Source organism: Sitodiplosis mosellana, unplaced genomic scaffold (assembly GCF_009176505.1).
Source record: "Sitodiplosis mosellana isolate CC-2019 unplaced genomic scaffold, AAFC_SMos_1.0 Smas_scaffold_6167, whole genome shotgun sequence".
Classification (NCBI taxonomy): domain Eukaryota; kingdom Metazoa; phylum Arthropoda; class Insecta; order Diptera; family Cecidomyiidae; genus Sitodiplosis; species Sitodiplosis mosellana.
The window spans coordinates 3,829,788-3,840,188 of NW_022601408.1; the positions used below are offsets into that span (position 1 = coordinate 3,829,788).

A 10,401-nucleotide genomic window follows, 5' to 3' on the forward strand; every position below is an offset into this window, starting at 1 on the left:
CGATCATCAATTAATTCATCGACGATGGGCAAATGAAACATTTATAACTATTAATTAGCCAATAATAATTATTGCGATTGATGCTCGAGCGTGTGCTAATCAAGCAGCATGCGAAAAGCGAAACCAGGCGTCACTATAGAATTCAAAGTGAGTAAATTTTAATGGATTTGAATAAAGCTGCGCAAGTTTTTGCTTTTAACAAATAACAAAACAATTACATTTCAGTACGCTTAACTAGTAGTAACTTTGCTGGATTTGCCCCAAAGCAAAACAATCAGTAATCATGCCACAAGTGGTTTAGAATTTTCGTATGATTAAATCCATATTCGAACCATTGAAAATGGCTTTATGTACTTTGCGCTAGGGTTATTACGAAGGCACAAAGGCATATGTAATGTCGGTAACCAGACATAGTAATTAAAACAATGATACACACAAGTCTTTTTGACGCTGAAGTGATGTGCATGTTTCGAAACAACTTTGGATTGTACTTTCCAAAGGTTAAGCGATTTGTGTGCATTTTCGTTGGTTTTACAGCACGAGAAGAAAAAAAAAATAGGACAAAGCAATTTGAAATATCATTGCGGAAAATTATCATGAACAGATTCTAATCTATGCAATATGGTTCCGAACTGATAAGCTGCAATTCATCATGGCAACAAGGAAGATACGTTCTCACCACTTATATGCATCTTGGGATCGCATGCAAATCTTGGGAAGGATTTCAACATCTCTGAGCATTGATTCATGTATTCAAATTTACTTAATATCATAAAATTTTCAGAATCTCAAATTCACAGAAAATCACAAGTACTCATCTAACGAGAGCAACACTCAATTGACTAAATCAATTTGAATTGTATCGCTTCCACGAACCAACTGATTAGCATCGATGGGGACAAACAAGGATGAACTTGAAAGTCAATTAAAAATTCACTCTCTATGAGGTATTTGGGAGACTAATTGAATAAGCATCAATGGCTCCTGAATTGTATGCTTTTATACTCGATGAACAATTATTCATATCTTTCATACCGCTTCATATGTTTCGCTTGCTTTAAATGTCAGGGGGGGGGGGGGTTCGAGAATCTTTTAAACAAGCCTATTCCGATGTTTACTTTCATCTAATTGCGCCAAGAGGTCCATCATTATTGTATAATAAATACATCTGTATGGCCAAACGGAATAAAATCACTCACTAATTGGTTCCACATTCAATTCATTTTCAAATGGAATTTTTTTCCTCTCATATTGTTTTCTATATAGGATATATTTGTTGTGATACAACAACAACAAATTGCTATCGATTAATGAGGATCAATAAGAGCATTTAACCATTTTAACGAGAAAAAAAAAATTGTATAATTGAGGAAAGGAAAATTACAACATGCGATCGCATTTCATTAGTTGAGATTCGGTGGCGAGATGAAACCGTTTTTTCCATGAGGTGTGAACGTGGGCATTTTTAGGGTAAATCCCTTGTGTGTACATGACGACGATATCTAACTCCCCACTTCAAACAATCGAATGCAATTGTTTATGCTTTTTTTTTTTTTTCTATAACACGCTCTTTGATTTGCTGGAAATTTCATAGAAATCATTGAATGTTCGTTTTCGGAATATTTCACATCAATTGGCCTTGCCATTCACTACTTCAGTGGAATTGTGATGTAGTCAACCAAATAACCGTTCCCGTGTGCGAATATTGTAACTGACCAGTCAGTCAACTAAATTTCGGACAAAAATGACTTACTTTTCTTACTATTTTTTTTTTATACAAAAAAAAAAAATTCAATCAACTACAGTCAATTGAATCTAAAGTCAGTCAGTCATTTTTTTTTTTTCACACGGGTTTGCTGCAATTCAAAATTGGAATCGAAGCAAGTCTCACGCGGTACGCGTGAATGTTGAATGAATATTAATAACAGCTGATAAAACGTGAGGAATCTCTCTACTTCCATCTCTAACATAAGCTCATAGATATTACATATAGCTCAGTTTTCTACTTTTACCTAACTGGCTTTAATTGTTACGTAAAGTATGACAATGAACTTAATAATTCAATATTATCCTATTTAGAACCAAAGATGCCAGCCTAGTGACTTTTATTGATTTACCTACATAAGAATTTTACGGAAATTACCGTAAATGCATCAATGTAGAGAAAATGACATGGTGACGTCGTCGTCGCAGCGGAATGTAAATGAAATGTCTACATAGATCTACAACATTGGTCGGCAAATGAGTGTGAATTCTATATAAGAATAAAGTTGACTAGCTCATTTTTGCCGCTCCATAAAGATGAGCAACAATTAAACGATAATCTCTATGGTGCCAGCAACCGACTTCGACTATGACACGGATGAAATAACCTAATGACAACAAAACATGTTTACATTGCGAATAATTTACGATTCAAACAGTGAAATCTGAAAGCGTATGAAACTTTTTCCTTGCAAAAAATAGTTGGGATAAGATTTGAGAAAGTAATTGCAATATCGCAAAATTGACATCAATAAACGATCAACATTTCTAAATATTTACTACAGAGCTGGAAAAAAACATTCTGTGTGTGCGCGCACGTAACTAAGAACGCACTCATAGTAGATGTGCGGCGCACATAGCTCTTGTAGTTTTTGGTGTGCGTGCACATTTACATAGTTTACTTAAATTTCCTCCGAAACCTTTTTTGTTTGATTGACTGTTAATATTGTTGCTTTAAGTTGCAATTAGAATATTTAACGCATGTGAGTGTACACGATGCTCCACCCGAATTGGTTTAAATATGCATTCAGCGTAGATTTTTTCTAGACTGAAATAATTTATTGGCAGCTCAAAGGCTATCCGTTTGAATACTGAGAAACGGTTTCAACAACTTATATACTAGTCATTTTCAAAGCCGAAAACTGACAGTTTCGCACCACTTTTCAGCGGTTATTTATGAGCAGCTGTTTGAAATCGAACGTGGCTCTTGAATTGATTGGAGTCTGAAACACAATGGTTGCGTTTGTATTTGTGCAATTGTCACAATGCATTTCGAAGAGGAATCTGCCGTGTGCGTTGTAAACACAACAATCGTTTATGCATTAACAATATTTACAATATATGCATTTTGGCTATCAAAGTCATGAAATTGTTTCACTGTAACCGTGTATTAATTACATGACCATAATTTTAACCAATTTTAGACGGCTGATGACAATCAGGGACACTGGTACACATTGTTTATCTGATTTATTTGTGTGCGCGATTCGGTTCAACAATTTGCGGACTTTCGTTTTCCGTGCAATATCACTGAATTGGCATTCATTTTTTTTTTCTGAACAAGGGAAAGATGGGAGACATAAGATTACGCACATATCACACATTAAAAGCGTCTTCTGAGAAATGTCAACAACACTTTTTACATTGTGCAAAAAAGAATCATCGTCTGTCGACTGTTTCTCTCCCACAGATTTTGCCTCTATTAAAGTTTCGTATGGCTACCATTAAAAAGACTTATCAGCCAATATGCAGAGTCTATAAAGTGTTCAAGTTCCATAAAGACGATTTCAGACAACAATTATTCATTAGCCACACATTGATATCTGTGCCATTTGTTTTTTTTTTCCTATTCACGTGAAATGGACACAAAACCAGAGTATATGCGTTTAATCGTTGGTATTCTCAGGCATTTACATTTGATGAAGTCGAACAAAAGCCAGAAGTTTGTTTTCTTGCGTGATTTGCATACAAATTTCGTCCGATTTAGCGCGTGTGTGCGTAAGGTGCTTTTACGCGAAAGAAGAGAGAAAAAATTAGTCGATGACAATGATTACAAAAATAAAATTGTTTGTATTTAAATTGGTTATAAAAATAAGCAAAATAAATGCATAAATCAAAATAAATTTTATAATTGGATGTGTTTCGTCTAGTTCGCGTTCAGATTTGCGATTGAAGTGCTTTTGCGTGAGAATAGGACAGTGCGATTCACTCAATTAGTTTTTGTTATTTATATTATGAAACACGTGTTCATTGTGTTGAATGCGTGAAAAGTGACTAAGTAGAAAATGCATCGTGAATTGTATTTTGTGAGCTATGATCAGTATTTGAATGCACACGCGCGCTCAGCGCATTCATTGTGCAAATTCAACAATTATTAGTCATTGCTGTCATAGTCGACAATTTGAGTTACGGGAACGACTGAAAATTTAGAGAGAGTGAGAGTGAGAGAGAGAGAGAGAGAACACACACACACACACACCAAATGGACCAATGAAACTGCAGCTATATTGTGCAATTGATATGAAAATTTCGTAAAATGAAACATTTTGGTCCGAATTCAATTTCCTGTTTTTGGTGAATCTGTGCCGTCAACATAAGAATGAGTTGACGAAATTTATATTTGGTCGCCTCACATTATACATTCAACTCATGGGCCTATTCTTGATCCCACTGAAATCATCAAAAAGTGAATTTTATTCAACAATCCAAGCTCGAGGCTAAATTGTTTTCCTGCTTGTTTTTTTTTTTTTTTAGCGTAGTGTCCACAATTAATCGTCTCCAATCTCATTCTAATTCCCCATCCTCACCTAATTTGCTTCCGGATTAATCAAATCCAGATATAGAGAATCTTTCACGCAATTAAAATTACTGCATACGATTATTCTATATAATTTAAAAAATTTCAACAAATTTCGCGTGAATCGCTTGCAACGAACAAACGCAATAACAATGAATGGAGTGATAATGACCATGAATTTAGCAAAAAAAAAATAAATAAATAAACAAAATTAACGGCAGCCAACAACGAAACATTATTATTTGCATTTAATTTGTATTGTTTCCACATTTGAAACAAACAAAAGTCGGAAAGATCATCGCTGAATGATTTATTAAGTTATTTTAAATGATAAAACGCAGTATACAGAATAAAGAAGCAAAGAAGATTCCTTTTATCGGCGTTATATGAAAAATTAAAATTTCATTTTTGTTTATTTATTATTATAATATTCGTGCGTGTGAGAAAGAGTACGCACGGCAAATAGTTGGAAAAAACAAATTGAATGTGTTTTCTCTCTATTTCTAGCGCATTAATCGAATGAGGAAGAAGCTGACGGTGCACATGGAATGTGGCGTATGATCTCCTGTATATTGTAATGAAATGAGATGTGCGCTGTTGCTTTTTTGCACAGTTGCATCGACCTTTCGTGTAACATGCAATCATATTGCGACACCGTGAATGGTCCAATTTCTATAAATATTTTCGAAAAATATTTTTCGCCGTTCATATTCATCTAAATCCCCATGAACATTGTTTTTTTTTTTCTATTTGCTAAAGTAAATTGGGCATTTTTATGAATTGATTCATCTTGTATGTGGAAGTATTTCTTTCTCTACCTCCCTCTCTCGATTGATTTTGCCTTGGATTAAGCATTCGGGGTTTCATATTTTTCCAGAAGATGTTCGATTATTATTCGATATTGTGAGATCAATCAGTATCAGGATCCCTGCATTAAATCCTTTGGATTCATAAAAAATATGCTGTTATTTTTTTAAATGAGAGTCCTATATGGATCCTAACTACAGATTTGAATTTTCGACATTTAATAATATGTTGAAATTTCACTATATTAATGGCATTATGAAGATTTCAGTATTGTGTGCGGCAGTTGTGTGTGTAGTGTGTACTCCATCGCTGTAAAACAAGCCATATGCTTGCATTTTAGGCTTACAGCCTTGTATTAAATATTCTTATAGCTAAGCAATTCTGTCACGCACCCCTGTAACAAACAACCCGCAAGATAAAAAAAATATGCACTTAGAAAGAATATTTTTGAACTTGATAACGTTATTATTATGTAATGTCACTATATTTATTTTACCGCCAAGCGCAAGCCGTATCAATTTCATTAAACTAATAAATAAAATAATTTAATTATTATTAATAAATAGTCTAAATCTTTATCCCCAACTATGCGGCATTCGACGCACGAACTTCATCAAAATGAAAAAGAAAAACGACGACATTGAGAAAATGCGGATAATAATTCGAAATATTTCCACTGTTTGTGCGTTTGTACTCACATCTGATCAGCTAATTATTGACAAACTGGTGAAATAGTTTTTTCTATCTCAATTTGATTTAATTATGGTAGCATTTATGGAAGTTATTCCATTTGAAATTGAGTCTTCGAAACTGCGAAAGACATTGAACTTGAGTTGTCAAGTTATGTGTTTTCAATCTTACGTAAAATTAACGTTTTTTTCTCATGCTCTTTAAAATACCATACCGTTGAATTGTATTAAAAAAAAACTCGCACTTTGGATGGAGACAGAAAACACACACATACACAATGATTTCACCGCTAAATCGATAAATATTTAGCACTAAATCACAATGCTGATGTGTTCAAACATCATTAACCTAAATTAAATACGTCTTGTTCAATAATTCAAACCCCATGTTAACTCGAAGCCACAAATCACCCCGAATGTAGAGCATCAGTACAATGACCAGGCTACCGAAACATTTATTTTTACCGCATGCATATCGCTTTGTGACATTTCTCGACCACAAATTATCCAGTTTCACAACACACATTCTCATATGCATTCGATGGAATTCCACAAATTTTCCTCCATACCTGTTCAAAGGCACGTGTACTTGCTAAATAGAAAACATAGATTCAGTGACTGTTGTTGTTCTATACCCTTATATCGTTTAGATCCTACATGTTAGCGCTGTAACAAATTTAATCGAATCGAGTGGAACAAAGGATCGAATGACTTGACGAAAAATCATTTTGTATTCAACAATTGCTGTTGTACACAATTCAATTTCTTTAAATTTTCAACAAGTATTTCATTTTCCAAATATTTGTTCTAATGCCAAAGCATGTTTTTCATTATTTCTTTTCGTTTGGAACCATTTTTTCAAAGTGAGAGCACAATGTTTGACATCCATATATCTATAGAATAGTTTGTGCGCTTAATATTGTCGCTAACGCGGCGACACAAATTCAGATGTCATTTCCGAATGAATCACAAATGCGTAGTTCGATTCGCTGATCTCCCAATTACTCACCGAATCTGTAACTTTTGCTCTCGACTTTAACTGACTGTAGCCTTGATTCACACGAGCGATTTTTTTTTTTTATTTCAAATTGAAATCTTTATATCAACATCAAATGATAGCTTTGACTCATACATTTTTATGAATATTGAAATTCAGTGACAAATAAAATCATACGGCAAGTATGAAAAGTATTCATGTTCCACACAATGGAAATATTCTCGGTATGGCTGAAGGCTAGTAGTAATTTTGAGTAAATTATTATGTTTTAAACGATCAATTGCTTGATTTTGAATAACAAAGTATTGTGTTGTTACTGGCTTGTGTCATTTCGCAGGTCGTGTACACACAGTAGCCATACGATCGAATCTCATCAAAACAAAGAGAGACATGTAATGCAAATAGCTTTCTTTCTCTATTTATATCTCTCAGTTTTTACTTGAACACAATGAAAATTATGTTCCAGCTTGAAAATTAATCAAGCGTGTGTAAGAAAAGAGCGAGAAATGGGGGAAAGAGTAAGGAGAAGCAGTTTCGAGATGCTCACAACACAAAGAATCGTTAACTGCATAAACAAATGGAGGACTGAAAATGTGCAAATGTGAAGTAACAATTGTGCGATGTTGGTTGAAGTGTTTGGCCTGAGACTTGATAAAGTACTGCTGAACGATCGCGTCTTTGCAAAATAAATATTTACAGACATTCAGAAAATACGCTTCTTTATTTAGTTGGCTGCTTTGTTTTCATTTTAACCGTTATCGAATGTGCGAATGAAGCAAAAAAAAAAAAAAAACGATGAAAAACAGAGATGAAACGAGGAAAACACTTCAGTACAATGCAATTATACCTTGAACTTTTCTTGACCACTAAATTTGGTTCGGTTCGATTCGCTTTGATTGCATTGCATTTGCGCATACTGTCACACACAAGGATACACAAATTCATCATTATAAATGTCGGGCGACAAAATGATACCATTAAAAAGTTCTTCAGAAACCATTTCTCGGACAATTTTAATTCATTGTATTTTGAATATGAATGTGAAATCAAAGTTCGAAGTTTAAAAATGAATATTCGTTAGAAAATGTTGTCGGTGTTTTGGTGTTGTTTTGCACATTGCATAGGCCGACCGAAAGGATAAATGAGTTAATTTTATACTCGCTGCATGACAACATGGGGGGTAAGGAAAATATGGATTGAGCATTTTGTTCGCCGCCCCATCATAGTGACGTGACCATGGTCGATGACACATGAACTGATGACGATTAATCACTTTCTGCTCCACCTTGTGCACCAAATCGGTATACAACAGCATTTGCATAGCTTTTTGTCATACAGTTATCAGCACTTAGAACTTATGTTGTGCCATGTTCGCCGCGTGCGATCTCCACATATATATGTACAACAAATCGATAAGAATTTACGTGTGTTTGAAAGTGTGACGACGTTTTTTTTTTTTTTCTATTTTCTATTACTGTCCAGTCAAACCAACACCATGATTCTTACTCGATTGCACTCACCTCACATACACATTTAAACACCGAATGTCGTGGCGTATTTATGTTTTGATACGTTTGTGGTGTTACATCTTAATAACTATTCTATTTTGAGTTCGATTTTTGAATATCACTCTAACATTTACATAGTCTACAGTTATTAAAATTAACTCAGCAAAAATGGAATAGATGAACTGAAAAGAATACTATTTCTGGCTAGTATTAAAGCATTTTTTTTTTCTTTGACATGTACTATATATCCTTTCAGATTCAACAAATACTGTTTATGTGAACTAGAAATAGAAAAAAAGCAGAATTAAAATATCAACGTTGCGTGTTTGGCTTCGGTTTGACTATTTGTATCTAAATTTTTACATTGTTAAACGTATTCTAGCTCACGATTGGTACACAAGCTTTCTATGTAACACACACATAGACGTACGGCATATTTTTTTAAGCAAAAATCAAATCGAAATCAGTCCAAATAATTTGTATTGGTGACGTGATTGCTTCAATGTCGGGAGATTCAATTTCGTTTGTACATGTGAGCTTGCTCGAGTGCTTTCTTTACGCGTACACATCCCTTTTTTGTATATAGCAAAATATAATAATGATTGTGGACATTGGTGAATAGCCGTAGAGCCCAACAATTTGTACTGGTAACCATGTGATCTAATTGTGTCGGAGCTCGAAGTTCACGTATGAAAATTTATTTTTATGTGTTGTGTTGTTTGTTCGTTGGAAAAAAAAGTGAGTGTGTCTGCTGCAAAGGTGCTTCAACTCCTAAGCACATATCAAAACGATGACTAGCATACATCGTGCAGTGCCCGGCACTCGAATGAACGGTCGACGTTTGTCAGAACGATATATTCTCTCTCTCTTTCTCTCTTATTCTCATTCTTTCATTGCAGCTGAAACGATGACTCACAATTTCATCGATCAATATGTGTTGAATGAGACACAATCGCGTTATTGTCATAAAAATTGAAAATTATCAAGTCATTACTTCGACATACTCTTGTCTTTACTCCATAAAAAGTCGAATTATTATTAGGCATTCGTTGAATGTTGTTGTTCTTTCTATTCCAAACCGGAAATATATATTTTAAGTCTAATAATGACCATTTAATTCAATCAGCTATTATATCAAAATACCCATGAAATGTGCTGGTATCACTATGTGACCAAGTGATCGAAGTTCAATACACTATACGTTCTACTACTACTTATGATTTACCATATTTATTAAAATCTACCCGCTAAATTAACGCGTGATTTGTTTGGTTCATTTTGATTACAAAATTAATCCAAAAAATGTATTTCGATAGCTTCGTTTCATGAATGCTTGTTGCGTTAGATGGTGGAATAAAAGGGTCAACTTTAAAACTGCCAAAGAATATGTGACCAAGTCTTTGACCCTTTTCGAAAGACATTTATGTAAGTTATACATATATATATTGAGTCAGTCAATAAACAGCTAATTGTGATGCAGCGTTTGTATTGCTATCGAAAAGTTGTGGTTTGAACCACAAACATTTACCCACGGCATTTAAAAAGCATATTAAACGTGAATAAGAGCATGAATCACATCAGAGCATAGGTAAGGCTGTTTTAGATTTGACAGTATTTAAAAAGTTTGTCGACCGCATACAAAATACTCGACGCTGCTGCGGTTCGTTCAGATTACTCATCTTCCGTTGTATGAATAAACAACGTAAACAACGGACTTAATCATACTCAGGAAATTTCTTATGAATGAAAAAAGAACAACAACAGACGAAACGATCGAACGAACGAACGAGAAAGAGAGAGAGAGAGAGAGAGAGAGAGAGAGAGAGAGAGAGAGAGAGA

General features: G+C 34.3%; 1 protein-coding gene across 6 annotated transcripts in view; it reads right to left on the reverse strand.

The window, feature by feature from the left end:
- Positions 1 to 10,401, reverse strand: part of LOC129575661 (matrix metalloproteinase-14) — a 29,477-nt gene that overhangs the window by 10,622 nt on the left and 8,454 nt on the right. The gene's annotated exons all lie outside the window — the stretch shown is intronic.